The sequence below is a fragment of the Rhinopithecus roxellana genome, chromosome 14, assembly GCF_007565055.1.
Source record: "Rhinopithecus roxellana isolate Shanxi Qingling chromosome 14, ASM756505v1, whole genome shotgun sequence".
Lineage (NCBI taxonomy): Eukaryota > Metazoa > Chordata > Mammalia > Primates > Cercopithecidae > Rhinopithecus > Rhinopithecus roxellana.
The window spans coordinates 46,753,609-46,768,974 of record NC_044562.1 but is presented as its reverse complement, the minus strand read 5'-3'; the positions used below and the strand labels follow the sequence as shown (position 1 = coordinate 46,768,974).

Genomic DNA, 15,366 nt, shown 5'->3' with positions numbered 1-15,366 from the left:
TTATATTTGTGATTTGTGACATTTTAACTGTGTTATTACAAATAGAAACACAAAAAATACAAGAGAAATATTAGCAAGAAAAAATGTTGAACTTCGGTTTATTCTTGGAACTTAACCTAGGTTAGAAATTTTGCATCCTAACTATACTTCTTCTATGGAGCTATTACATGGTGAAAGAAAACTAAACATGGAAAAAAGAAATCAAGTAAAGAAGGAAGGAAGAAAGGAAGAGGGGAGGGAAGGAAGGAAGGAAGGAAGGAAGGAAGGAAGGAAGGAAGGAAGGAAGGAAGGAAGGAAGGAAGGAAGGAAGGAAGGAAGGAGAAAAATCAATATATGTGTCTCAGGTAAATGCACACTTTAAAAAATTGTTATTTTTATTAAAAGCAAATAAAATGTTGATATACTACAATTTGTTTCTCTAGTGTGTCTCAATTTCTTACAAATATTAGATATAACTCCATCTTAGTACCTTTTACTATATTAATATATTCATTCATTCAAACACTTATTTAGAACCTCATATTCTCCAAAAGTTCTATTAAGTTTTAGGGATCCAGAAATGCTAAACTTTCTGTTTTCAGAGATAATTAAAACTTTGTAGCGGGAGAATGATATGTACAAATATGAGTAATAAAGTATTATGGGTACCCAATAAAATTTTATGTGTCTAGCTGATCAGCTGGAATGATGCATTTTACATGGAGGAAGTATGTGTGTGAGTGTGTGTGTGTGTGTGTGTGTATGTGCGTGTCTGAGAGACAGAGAGAGACATCTACGTAGGGAATGTGTGGAGTGTGGACATACCAGGTGCTTGAGAGATACAGGATACATGAGAAATGAGAGATAAGGCTTTCCAATAAGACAGAAAAGCAAATTAATGGTACTTTCTGTTGTATTGAGGAGTTTTGATTTAATGTTCTAGGATAGATAGTTTCGTTTTGAATATCTACTCTGATTTACTGGTAGTGGCAGCCAGAACTGCTACACTGAGAAATGTTAAAATTAGTCTAGTCCAGTGAATCAGAAAGAGTCTCCTGATTCATTAACGATGTCTGCCATGGCAGCCTCCTGAGAACGAATGGTATGTATTCCATATATTTACTAATGCTGTTGCATAAAATGAATAATAATTGTAGGAAAATTACGCAGTAGAGCCATATGACAAGATTTTCATTTAGAAATATGAAATATGATGGTATTTGGAGGTGGGACTTTTGGGAGGTAATTGGGTTTAGACGAAGCGATGGGATTAACACCCTTATAAAGAGAGAAAGAAAGAGATAGGTAATCTCTCTCTGCCTGCATGCATGCACCAAGGAGAGACGATGTGAAGATACAACCCGGAAGTGGGCCCTCACCAAGAATTCAACCATGCTGGCACCCTGATTTCAGACTTCCAGGCTCCAGAAATGTAAGAAATAAATGTTTGTTGTTTTACCCACCAAATCTATGGCAATTTGTTACAGAAGCCTTAAACTGATATGATGCAGAAAAATATTTAAAAATCAGAGTTATTTTAAAAGGTTAATGTATAAGGATGTGAGAGCTTAGCAAGTGCAAGTAATGTAAATGGATTCCTGAAATTCAGTCATGGGTATCTGAGTGGGTTCCGATCACTACTATAGGGAATACCATAGAATAAAAGGGATGGTAGGGAAATATATGAGTGCAGTTCACACATCTTGAAGAAAAAAATTGTCCAGGAGGGTTTTTCTGCACAGTTCTGTGGATCAGCAAAGGAGGGCCTTGAAATAGAAGTTTCACACCCATCGTCATAGGACACGTTTGTAAGAAAGGTGACATTTTGTTTGGAAAGGCAGTGTATGCTAAAACATGTGTATTGCAATTGAATTATAACATATTTCAAAACATTCGTGTTTAAGGAATTCAGAGTGAGTAACAAAGGTGAACTGGATAAAGGGTAGAGTTAGCTGGGGACAAGGAACTAAAAATACAAAGGCATGGGTACAGAAGTGAGCGCAGTTGTATAACTAGAGGTAAAAGGACAGGCCTGTGAGAAGCTTGAGGCCTTTGGGGAAATTAATGAGTGGAAACCTGGAAATGTGACTTCAGACATTTGCTAGACAAAGTACCATGAAGCACTCTATGAACTGCTGTAATTTTACACATCCCAAACACAGCTTATTTTTAATCATTTACTCCTGTGACTAAGTCTGGGTTATAATTTAAAAATAGATCTTCCAGTGCAAAAGAAGTTGCACAGGAAGGAGCTCCTTGCTGAATTAAGCTGTGCTTAAGTGAGAACTGCCGCTTAAGAACAACACGTTCCCTGTGAAAAAAGATGGCAAATCCATTTCAGTGAGCCTAACCTTTACCAAGTGCTATTATCAACTCAATTGTATGTTTTTTCCTGTTTCACAAACATGTTCCCAAAAGACTTTTAAAATAGCTTTCTTTCCTGCTAAATTGTTGTGCCAAGCACTTTTTCTGATTTGCAGCCTTAACTGGACCAGGATGTGTTAAAAAAAAAAAATGCTCTGTCACGCTTGACAGAGTTTAATAGACCTTAATAACAACAGTGAAACATTTTCCTAACGTGACTGTCCCTCCCTCATCGAATCTTAAGACAGTGCATTTTTATCAAAATATGAAATACCCTGAAAAGCCTAAGGAAGCAATAGTATCTTTAAAAGTTACTCTATTAAATCAAAACATCTAGTGAAAAATCTGTCCACCAAAGTAAGATTTTGTTTTCCTAACAAAGAGAAAAATGTCACTAGAGAAAATGAAATTTTTTATAAAAGTTAAAATCATCTAAAAAATTAATCATATGAAATGGTTCCCTAGGTATCTTATAAACGCTTTTATTTTTTTGTAGAAAACACATAACCATAACATCCTGAGGTCTACCTTGGTCATTTCAAAATGAATCCCATGCATTGCTGGAGTATTTTTCTCAAACTGCAACTTGGCTTGTAGTTTACCTTGCGTGTCTGTCTTTGCAGTGAGGAGTTTCCTCACTTAAATTCCTTCTGAGGTGCAATAACAATGGCAATCTCGAAAGAAAAAAAAATGACGAAAGTAGGTAAAAAAGAAACACCATCTGATGGACACTGGTGGAGGCTATGTCTAGAAAACTCACACGAATGAGGCTTTCTGGAGCAGGAGTCAGCATGGGTGTCTGAATAGTATGCTGCTTTAGACAGCAGATAACAGCAATGAAAAATAATAGCAGTAGGGACTTGTACCAGAGAAAAAAAAGAGCAGTAGAAAGAGAGACACGGCCGGGCGCGGTGGCTCAAGCCTGTAATCCCAGCACTTTGGGAGGCCGAGATGGGCGGATCACGAGGTCAGGAGATCGAGACCATCCTGGCTTACACGGTGAAACCCCGTCTCTACTAAAAAGTACAAAAAACTAGCCAGGCGAGGTGGCGGGCGCCTGTAGTCCCAGCTACTCGGGAGGCTGAGGCAGGAGAATGGCGTGAACCCGGGAGGTGGAGCTTGCAGTGAGCTGAGATGCGGCCACTGCACTCCAGCCTGGGCGACAGAGCGAGACTCCCTCTCAAAAAAAAAAAAAAAAAAAAAAAAAAAAAAAAAAAAAAAAAGAAAGAAAGAAAGAGAGACACAAGGCAGAGAGCACAGGTTTCACACGGAACGACTCTGGGTTTGGATACTAGGGTTTGGATACCAGCTGTGGAACTGCAGTGTTTACTAACTGGAAAGTAGGTAGAAACCTAACCTGTAAGCTTTACCTTCTGCAGCTGTAAGATGGGGTAATACATGTCTCATAAGTATATTGTGGGGGTTAAATGTAATAACCCACACAATTCTGTGTCACAAGAACTAGGAAGCGATAACTGCTAAGTAAGTGGTGGTCTCCCCCCTGCAGCAGAAATGGAATGTCTTGGTTTGCTTTAATTGGCCTCAGTTAGAAGACTTATAATTTTGAGTAAAATTGTATGTGAACATTTAACAATGCCAACTTTCCCAGCTTTCTGTAAAGGAGGCTTTGTGAGCTCCTTTACATAATATTGTGGTAGTTAAAATGGGAACATTGTAAACAATTTCAAATGAATTATTGCTTTTAATTCAGAAATAATGCATATTCAAAATTTTAGTAGTGCATTTAGTAGAACACATGGTAGGATTTTAACATATTTTAGCATAAGTAAGGATGGGCACTGTCTCCAAAATCACTTGTTTTCTCACCAATATTAATTGTCTCTGTATGCATAACACTCTGCTCTATTACAGAGTATCTTTTAAATATATATTAACCCTCCCTTTTAAGAGTGGTAATAAACACCAGTGTTAAAGTCTCTCATCTTTTCTCATCATCCAGAGGACAGTATTGTTAAGGAGGTGAAGACATTTATGTCTTGTCACAAACACAGACTCTAAAGTGACTTGCGTATTTGCATTATAACTCTTGATTTGTATTTGTTTAATCAATTCCTAGAGGAAGAGGAAAACCAGTTAAACTGAAGGTGTGGGATTCATTACCTGGAATTAGCCCTAGGTTATTAGTTGGAGATAAATTTGTGCAAGGAGATAAAATGCAAATGGCTGAAACAGAAAGAAAGAAAAGTTTGCAGCCAACAATTAAGCTCAGCAGAAAGTTTAGTAGTTTGGAGGAATGGCTGCTGTGTTCCTGAGATACTTAGCATGCAATAACTAGGGAAATCACTTCAGAAATTTTGTCCTTATGAAGTACTTCCATTGGGCTATTTCAGTCCTGTGTGTGTATACGTGTGTTGTCTATATGTAGAGGTGTGTGTGTGTGTGTGTGTGTGTGCATTTACATGTGCATGTGTTTTAACCATTTGGGACAAGTCAATGTTGTGTCTGCTAGTATAAAATAGTACCAATATGGGGCTCTTAAGCAGCTGGGCTTTATCACCTCACTCAGAATGACTTGTCAAAACTTGACACCAGACCACCCAACCGCCATTCCCAACGAAGACAAAACAAAACAAAACCAACCAACTAAACAGAAACACAAACCTGATATGTGGTATGTGAAAAACATCAGTCCATCATCTAAAATTATTGTTTAAGCAACTCAAATAATGTATTGGCCTGTAATATTGCATATATTTTGTTTTAACTCTATTTTATAAAAATTATTTGTAGGCAAACATGTTCTTTGAAAAAATGGAAGTAAATGTACTAGTGTAAATGTACAGAATATTCAATACATATTTCAAACTTAAATTTCTACAAAATATCGTCATCATAAAACATATCTTAGGTGAATTCTATCTCTACAAGATGTAGAGCACCAGTTGGTGAGAAAAAGGAAAGGCAAATACATAAAGAAAATAAAAGAAAAGGAAGTATTGAGAAATCTAGCTGTATATTTATTTATTTTTTATCTATAGTCTTTGTAACTAACCATTCCTGGTAATGCTGTGGTTGGCACTCAAAATAAAGATCCAATAATTGTTTGAAAAAAAGATGTGGTTTGGTCACTTTTTGCTGTGTATGTATGAGAAAGAGAAAAAGAGACAGAAAGAAAAAGAAGACAGAAGGACAGTCTTACTTGGTTTATTTCCTACTAGAATAGGAGTGATGGAATCAACATTATTAAATACACGCAAATTAACAAACTGAAAAAACTTTTAGATGTATGAGGAGCAGAATTTTGGAAAAAATAGAACTATTTTGTACAGTAATGCTAGTAGTGTTTGTGAAGTCTACTATCTATCTTTTTGGGCCTAAACTATCATTCCCAAAAAACCTTATTTGAAGTCATAACTTCTTTAGTTTCACTCCACCTTATGCCTACAGCACAAATAGGCCGAATACGCCTTTTGTACGAGCCTTCTAACAGCACATTATCACACTAGATAAAGTTAGGTCTGTTGTTGTTTTCTTTTCTTTTTTATCTTCCCCACTAAAGGTAAAAGCTATTTGAGGGCATTGCTTTTTTAATCATTGGGATTCCCCAAGGGATTGTCTGGTATTCATTTATCTTCATTAAGTTTTTTAATGAGTAAATAAATGAAATAATTATCCATTACAAAAATGCATCCATAGTGATGATAATTAACATTGTTTTAATACTTTATGAAGTCTGATCACAGTAAAACCCACATATATTTAGGGAGAATAAAGACTGGTTAAGATAATTTGTTTTGTCCATTTGTAAAGTAAATAAGGAAAAGCACTTGAACTACTCAAAGGAAGTGTTTTCTCCCACTTTTGAAAAAAACAAGCAAAAAATTAGTAGGCAATAATAATATTGTGGTAGTTAAAATGGGAACATTGTAAACAATTTCAAATGAATTATTGCTTTTAATTCAGAAATAATGCATATTCAAAATTTTAGTAGTGCATTTTTGCCTATTAATCTTAGAAATTTGTGCTGACATTGACTTTCATATTATGAGAGAAAGACTTCAATTTTAATAATAAAAGAATGAACAGTCTTTGGGCATAAGGTAAGGACTGCTGTGCAGTGAAAGATAAATATACAAAGCATTGATACTAAATCTTTCTTTAGCAACAAGTACATATTTAGGCAACATACTGCATCTAAAAAATTCAAATAGCACTACATCGAATATGAATAAATCCAGGTTCTAATTTTAACTAAACCTCGGGATTACAGAGGAGACTGAATTGAGGCTGGTTCCAGCAGCAACAGGTGTGATTCTAAGACTTCTTCTGCATGGTGCATTAAGCTTTGCTAATATATAGCAAAGCTTATATATATTAACTTTGTTTCTGTTACTAAGCAAACTCTACATAGTTTGAGCAAAATCACACCATTTATCTTTTGGAGGCCTCGGATTATTTTTATTTAATTTGTAAAATAAGTTACTAGACTAGATTCTCAAGGTCCTTTTTGTTCTTTAATTCTATCATTCTGAGGGAAAAAATGTCATTATTATTACATCCAGGACATATATATTAATGCAAATGCATTAAGTATTGAAAGCCAAAGTTAAAATATAGAAAATCTTTTCTGGTTAATTTACTTCAAATATACATGAAACAAAACATTACAGTTTGCAACACAGTGCTCTTTTCATGTTTATTTATATATTTATGAAACATTTTTGGATTTTGTTTTCAGCTAGGGTGATGGAAGATGGTTTTCAGCTAGGGTGATGGAAGATGGCATATCATGAATAGGATGTCAGTCAGATGTCATTTTTTAGCCAAGATTCACATATATACTTTGAGTTTAGGCACTATTATATTATGAAAAATGAAAGGTTATGTTTTCAGTCTCTTCCAGGCTTGGCAGCTAATAATTACAACTCCTCTTAATGCAAAGTGAATTTTAAATAAAATCAGTATGACATGCTGCTGCCTACATTAAGGAGTGAGTGATGGTTTAAAATGTGGCCATGCATTTATACTTTTTAAATATAAAGTTATTTTTATAATTAAGAATGGAGTAGGGTTGCCTACTATTGAGAAATTCAGAAACCTTCTTAGACAAAAATTTGTAAATTAACTTTCTTAGGCAAATTAACTTTCTAATGACATGACTTTCCCATACTCACATCCTAATAAAACCTGGTAGACAGAAGATTCCAACCTACAAATAAAATATGTACATAAATAAAATATTTGTTATGCTGCTGTCCCAATTTAGATATGATGCTTTCCTTTCCTCCTGTTAGATGACAGGTAATGATATCCAATATGAAATTTTCATTATAGTAATGCCTAACATGTTTTGAGTGTTGTGTGCCAGAAAATGTTCGGAGTTCTCCTCATTCCAATGTTTCAAGTAATAGTCACATATAGGATATAAAATGAAATATAATATTATTATCCACATTTTATTTATGTAGATATTGAGGTTAGAGGAGTCAAATAATTTGCCCAAGTTACATAGATGCAGAGAAAGCCTCAGTTTACATCATAGCTTAACACAATACAGCCTCAATCAATGTCCAGCTCCATAATTAGAAGCAAATTTCCAGTCTTTGCAAATGCCAAATAACTCTCACTTCCCTTAAGATGTAAATGTGACCGAAGCAATTCTGGATTTCCCTCTCTGGTATTTTACATCTACTGAAATACAAATCACAGTTTTTTGTGTGTCAGTCCTTGTGCTGTCAACATACAAGTTATAGTTTAAATAAAGAGGATTATTTCAAGGTCAGGCCACTAACAATTACTTTGCAGAGTTTTTCTATCAGAATTGCCAAATGAAAAATCATTTCTATTTTTTGCAAGGGACTTATCTTCCCCAGGTTTGTCTTTTTGACACGTAAATTACAATGTCTTTTATTATAATCTTATCTCATTCTCTTGCTTTTCTCATATGGGAGGGAAGATGTAATTAAATTAACTGGTAAAATATATAACAGTTATAGGTAGAGCAACAGTCAGGTAAAAAGAGTGATTCACTTACAAAGTTTAAAATATAACAGCTGATAATTATCATATATAATTACATATGATATTAAATAAAACAATGAATGTTTCAGTCTTGTTGAAATTCTCAGATGTAAGTGCTATGCCCATGTGATGTTCACTCTTTTTTTCCCCTGTCTTTTGTCTTTGCCCATGTTACCTCTTCTATCTAGAATTCTCTTTCTCTCCCCCTGTCTCTTTTTCTCCTACTTTTTCTTTAAGGACAAGCTTAGATTTCCCCTCTCCCTGGAACTTCTATTTCGATAACCCGAAGTATTCCAGCTTTCTTTGATAATTCCTTCCCTGAAAATGTAGAAAGATAAATCCTTATACACAAATAAATTGAATGCTTACTATGCTTATTTTGTCTTCCTCACCAAATTGTAGGTTTGCAGAGAACAAAGCATATTTATGATCCATAGCAACTGTAATAGTACTAGTTGAGAGAAAACAATCAACAAAACATATTTATGATCCATAGTAACTATAATAGTACTAGTCGAGAGAAAACAATCAATAAAAACTAATTAGTTATTGATATATGTGGAATTAGTCACCAAAGGACAAATATTTTGAGATGTCCTAGACTTTAAAACCTGAAAGCTATTTACAGTATTTAAATATTCCATTTTGTATTAGACTAAGCCTTAGAGCCTTGAGGCTTGAGTCAAGTCTCACTCTTCACACTTGTATCTTCAACCTGCTATTTTTTTAAAAAGTTTCAAAATAGTGTATCAAACAGAGGCTGCCCTTAGCTTGAATAATTCAGATAATAGTCTATGATTTAAATTCCAGATACAGGCAAATATTTTGTGAAGCTCAGCTTCATACAATAAACATGAGATTTTTTGTGTGAAACCAGAAAGAGTTACAATTAGAGGGAGACAGTAATCATTTCGCTTAAATATTTAACTTCATAGATGGGGAAAGAAAAGAGTCAGAGAGATAAGTGAATTTGCGAATGTTGCCCAAGTCAGATGCCATAGTAAGACTGCTGCTCACGCTCTTGAGTCCCCTTTTCAGTACTCGGTTCCATGTCTACCCTGTGGACCATTTCTATTGTCTTTGGACCACTTCAAGGGAAAAATCATGAACATTCCACACAGACTATGAATTTTAAAAGAAATGACACCCGCTCAAGCTATCCTGACTAGCGGAAATAGGAAACGCAAGAATGTTTCTGAAAATCAGGAAAGATTTAGAGCAGTATCTCACACAGACTGAAACTCAGTTCTAAAACTGGAAGGATACAGGAAGACCTTCTCTCAGTAACTTCACTCTCATTAAACCTGTGCCATTACTGTTCCAGATCCCTGTTCCTCCTCTGCATCTCTGTCCTCAATGCCTCTTGTTAGAAAGGTGCTAATTCTTTCCACTCAGGACGTAATTCTTTACTACACCCCCTACTCCTCTGGCTTATCCTTCTATCTGTTTCTGCCTGTCCTTGTCGCAATACCTCATGATATTTAATGGCCCTAATTCTGTATCCTTTATCCTATGTTTTGACACTGATTCTACATCTTAGCATTTATCTAGGTATCCCATTTCATGATCCATCACTAAATAATTTTTTCCTAATTAAAATTTTGAAAGAGATTTAAACTGGCTCAAGTCATTCTTGTAACACTAAATTATACCATGGGTCATTTGCTACCTTATAGATTGCTGCTGTTGGATAAGTTATCTGTTTGACTAAACAACGATAGTAATGTGTGAGGCTCTTTCACCTAAAAACTCCTCAGGTGTAGCAGATAATGTTATCAACATAGTTAGCACATACAATCATGAACAAGAATCAATGTAATAGTATTTAGAGTAGTGTCTTATTTATAGTTATATAGAGATATTAAGTTATTACCATTTCTTGATAGAGTTTATCTTAATTTTTTGAAGATTACCTCAACTGTCTTTTTTCTCCATGTGCTTTCAGTACATTTCTTTCAGTATTTCTAGGGAGATCTGAATTCAAGAAGTAAAAAGGGTACTGTTTAAAAGAAAGTTTGGTTAGCAAGTTTTCCAACTATTAAAGCTTTCATGAGTAATTGAAGTTGATTTTTATTTCATGCAATTCTTTCTTCTATCACACACTAGACAAAATAATGAATCTTTTATTATTCTCTTTTATGTAAGTTGGAAGGATAATGCACCAGAAAAAAAGTATTTAAATCCCATTAAACCCTGTGGCCCCACGTACTTCCCCCCGCCCTCCCCCCCGCTCACACCAGCACACACACACACACACACACATGCACTTTGAGCTTCTTGAGACTACCTTAACCATGCTCTCATCCCAAAGTACAAAGGTATGGATTATCAAGACCCACATGCACCTCTGTCTTGAGCCATAGTACCTTATGATCCCCTGATCCCACCTTCAACTCTCCTTCATCCTTAACATTCTTCCCCTGTGGGCCATGGAACTGATATTACACCCACCCACCAGCAAACTTTAACTTAGCTCAAACCAGTTTATTCCTTGCAAAGAAATTCTACTTGGTTTAGTCAACACTTTCCTCCATTGTCTAAAACAGTCTTTCAAACCTTCTGTCCTTTCTCCAAAACCTCAACACCCACTTCATTTTTCCTTTCTCTCTCAACAGCCAGTGCTTCAAAACAAAACAGAGGTTTACAGAATATAGCTCCCTCGCTTGCATACTTCGACATCTATAAGCCTATCAGAATCAGTGTTCTTTTTTTTTCTTTCTTTTTCAACTTGTGAAGTAGAGCAGGTATCTCTTCACTTCTGTAAAACAGATTGCCACTGCTGACTTGCACCTCATTTCCTCCAATTTGATAAAACATTGAATATCTGTGATGTCTTTTAATACATTCAAATTCTTCCACTCAAATGGAACCCCCATTAATATTTTAAAATGTTCATGTCACTCTCATTCAAAAACAAAACTCTTCTTTCTACCCTATAGATTCTCCCACATCCACCACTGTACCCTGTTTTCTCACTTTACAAAACCAAAATCTCAAAATAACTCTTTATTCTTGTTTTCACCCTTACTTCTTAACCCATTTCCCTCTGATTTTTGTTGCTCAGTGCTAAACCACATATTTTCTTGTCAGTTACTGAAAATACAGGTTTGCCAGTGTAATAAGACAAAGACCAGAGTCTTTAACAAGTCATCTAACCCTGCTTAGTGTGGCCCCTGCATTTCCACAGCCTCACCTGACACAGCTCTCTCCCTTGCCTTCTGCCCTCCATTCCTTTCCATAGAATGCATTTGCATATGTTTTTCTCATCACTCCAATTCACTCTCCCTGCCCCACCTCCAGTCTTTCCCTAGTCGATTAGGACTCAAATTTCAGATATCAAGTGAGTAAAATACCACTTCATCTGGGGAACCATCCTTAATCCTCCAGATTAGGTCATCTTCTTCCTTCATAGGACTATCTCAACTTGTCATTTTAAATTTGTATGAATATTTGATTAATACCTGTCTCCCCTATTATAATTTCACAAGGGCTTGCAACTAATCTTTTATTCACCATTACTTCCCAACACCCAGCCAAATGTTAGGCACATACCAGTAGCTCAACAAGCATTTGTTGAATGTGTGAATGAAGTTAAACTTTTCTGAGGTACAGGTTGACATTTAATAATTTCACTGCAGATTATGCTTTGGACAGTTGCTGTCTTCAATGGTGTATGCAATCATGGCACTAAACTTATATTTCTATAAAGTCTCATATTTTGTAACAAATTTCTTTTGTGTACAGTTATTTGAGCCTAGTATTTTAGAAAGAAAATATCAAGGCCGGGTGCGGTGGCTCAAGCCTGTAATCTCAGCACTTTGGGAGGCCGAGACGGGCGGATCACGAGGTCAGGAGATCGAGACCATCCTGGCTAACACGGTGAAACCCCGTCTCTACTAAAAAATACAAAAAACTAGCCAGGCGAGGTGGCGGGCGCCTGTAGTCCCAGCTACTCGGGAGGCTGAGGCAGGAGAATGGCGTGAACCCGGGAGGCAGAGTTTGCAGTGAGCTGAGATCCGGCCACTGCACTCCAGCCTGGGCCACAGAGCGAGGCTCCATCTCAAAAAGAAAGAAAGAAAGAAAGAAAATATCAGAAAATAAATATTTCATAAATATCTTCTGACAGATGTTTAGATCTTAATAACGTTTCCTTTATTAATCCAGAGAGAAATCCTGACACCCTACTAAGGTTATTCCCTGAATCAAAGCAAATATATTTGAAAGACTGACCCAGTGGAGGGAGAAAAAAAATGACTTGATGTTGTAAACACTTTCCCAGGGAGACCAAGGCTATTATCCATCATTATTTGGTAAAGGGAGTCAATTAACTGCATTCACATGTAAAAGATTTCTTTACAAAAAGCTCACAAGGACTGTTCCAGTGTTGGAAGAAAGAAAGGGAAGAAGAAGGAAAGACTTCAGACCTCTAACCGAGAGTAGTTGTGAACATTTTATGTGCTCTGAATTAATTTATTCATGCTCTCTTTAAAATGTAATTGCTACTTATTTTTAGAAAAAAGCAAGTTCTATATTTCTACAAAATATTATACGGTACAATGTGACTATAGAGAGCACAGAGAAAAGGAGAATGGAATAAAAATGATAAAAAACTGCATTTATAACAATTATTTTTCTTGGTGTGGATATTTTTTAACTCTGGTTGGAATATAATTATCTCACTCCACTGTACAGTTATTAAATTACTTAATTTATTTCATTAAAATTTTCCTGGTAGCTTTTCTGAGATGTGAGAATTTATACATAAATTACAAAAAAATTAAAATCCTTTCTTAGTTATCCCAAGAGAAAAAACAAAACCAGCCATAGAAGGGGGTTTTATTATTTACTATTAATTTCTGTACAGAGCAGAGGACTCTAGTACAAGGTTAGAGTCAATACATTTATTTATTTCTGCAACAGGCATTTAGGCTTCTGTATCATGGTAATGTTTTAAAGGAAAGATATGTAGTACATAATATAATTTTATGAACATCATATTTCTATGCATCCTACTGGTAAAACTGAGAGCTTCAGGTGATAGGATAAAAGGGATACAGAATATACGAAAAGTCCACACTAAGTAAATGCTTCGACAAATGCTTCCTAAACATTAGGACTTTTGCTAAAAGCTGTGCTTACATGCCTGCTTTTGAACTTCTCACATGAAAAGGGATTTTGAAAGAAGCTTAGCAGATAGTGAGTGTAGCCAAGGCAACTCACAAAATGTGTCTGTGGGCAAGCAGATTTGCCTTCAGACCATGATTAGCAAACAAAATAAAACAAACAGATTTAAAAGGTGGCATGCTTGAAAAATATCAAAACACAAAAGAATCAGAGGAAAAATATACATCTGAAGTGTACTTCATAATACAGAAATGTCATATAAACTTTTGTGGTATCTAACAATGTTTGCAACACGGAATTCTGCCAATGTGTCAGTGGTGGACCTGACCAGCCGTCTGGAAAAACCTGCTAAATATGATGACATCAAAAGGTGGTGAACCAGGCATTGGAGGGCCTCTTCAAGGACATCCTGGGCTACACTGAGCACCAGGCTGTCTCCTCCGACTTCAACAGCAACATCCACTCTTCCACCTTCAATGCTGGGGCTGGCATTGCTCTCAACGACCACTTTGTCAAGCTCATTTCCTGGTATGACAATGAATTTGGCTACACCAACAGGGTGGTGGACCTCATGGTCCACATGGCCTCCAAAAAGTAAGACCCCTGGACCACCAGCCCCAGCAAGAGGACGAGAGGAAGAGAGAGGCCCTCATTGCTGGGGAGTCCCTGCCACACTCAGTCCCCCACCACACTGAGAATCCCCCCTCCTCACAGTTTCCATGAAGACCCCCTGAAGATGGAGGGGCCTAGGGAATCCCACCTCGTCATGTACCATCAATAAAGTCCCTTGTGCTCAGCCAATAATAATAATAATAATAATAATAATATAGGTATAAAGTATTACTGAAAAATGCTAAGAGAGTGGATGTTGTTTGTAGCACAAAATACAACTCTACTAGGTAATGTGTATATTAATTGGCTAGACTTAGTCATTTCACAATCTATAGATACAACCAAACCTTATGTTGTACATAATAAACGTGTATAATTTTATCGGTCAATTAAAAATCATAATAAATTTACTAATGGTAATATAATAAAGTAACATTTAAGCAGGACATTCAGCACTTATAATTTCTGTGTGTAAGTATCTAAAATTTTTCATCTTGAATGATACAGAGTTACCACGTCATACTGAATGACACAGAATATCTTCTGTATTCCTGATTTCCCTGTTATCTTAGTAATAGATCCAAATAGGTACAAGAGTGTCCCTGTTTCTTTCACCTAAATGAAACTTATTAAACACAGATAACATTACATACATGAAAAAAGAGAAAAAATACTAATATTGGGAAATGTAAAGAAGAGCTAGAAATAAGATATTAAAAGACCTTGTATTTTATTAAAAACTCTTGCGAATGAGGGACGGTCTAAAATTTTGAGTCTGATCCTTCTAGTAGATCAAGTTACCAAGTGTATGGTCTGTAGTATGAAACTAACGAATTTCTAGGAAGAAGTGCTAATATACTCTGAACTAACTGCAAAAGATCATGTAGGATTCTCTCAAAGAGAACATTCTGTAATTCAATGTATATGTTTCCCATGTGAATTTCAATAATAAAAAATGTGGCAAGTTGCAAAGGGCTGTTTCTTATGTTCATCAATAAAGACCTATAATCAGGCAAAAAAAAAGTATTCTGTAGCAATTAAATATAATGTGGTCCTTCAATCTGTTGATTTGACTTCACCTAGGAATAAACTTTGAATTATCTGAAAAAGTAAATGCACTAAATATCCTTTGAGTAACCCTGACTGTATACTCTTTCTCTCAGAAGAGATTTTTGGTAAATATATATTTGATAAATACAATTCTTGATGAATAATGAGGGTGAAGCTCTCTTACTGGAACAAGATTGAAAACCTTTTGTCTGAAAATAAAGGCCACTTATTTTCCATACTCAAGTGATTTTTAAA

The 15,366-nt window shown here is 35.6% G+C and overlaps 1 protein-coding gene and 1 pseudogene across 3 annotated transcripts in view; one reads left to right on the top strand and one right to left on the bottom strand.

The window, feature by feature from the left end:
• CALCRL (calcitonin receptor like receptor) overlaps nt 1-15,366 on the bottom strand; it is a 104,539-nt gene that overhangs the window by 57,220 nt on the left and 31,953 nt on the right. The window contains exon 1 of one of the 3 annotated variants that reach the window (XM_030916461.1): nt 10,239-10,263. The exons of the other annotated variants lie outside the window; for them this stretch is intronic. The gene's annotated coding sequence lies outside the window, so the exon portion shown is untranslated. Of the gene's footprint in view, nt 1-10,238; nt 10,264-15,366 lie in introns of those variants that run through there. 3 annotated transcript variants of the gene reach the window in all.
• Nucleotides 13,731-14,047, top strand: LOC104667758 (annotated as a pseudogene).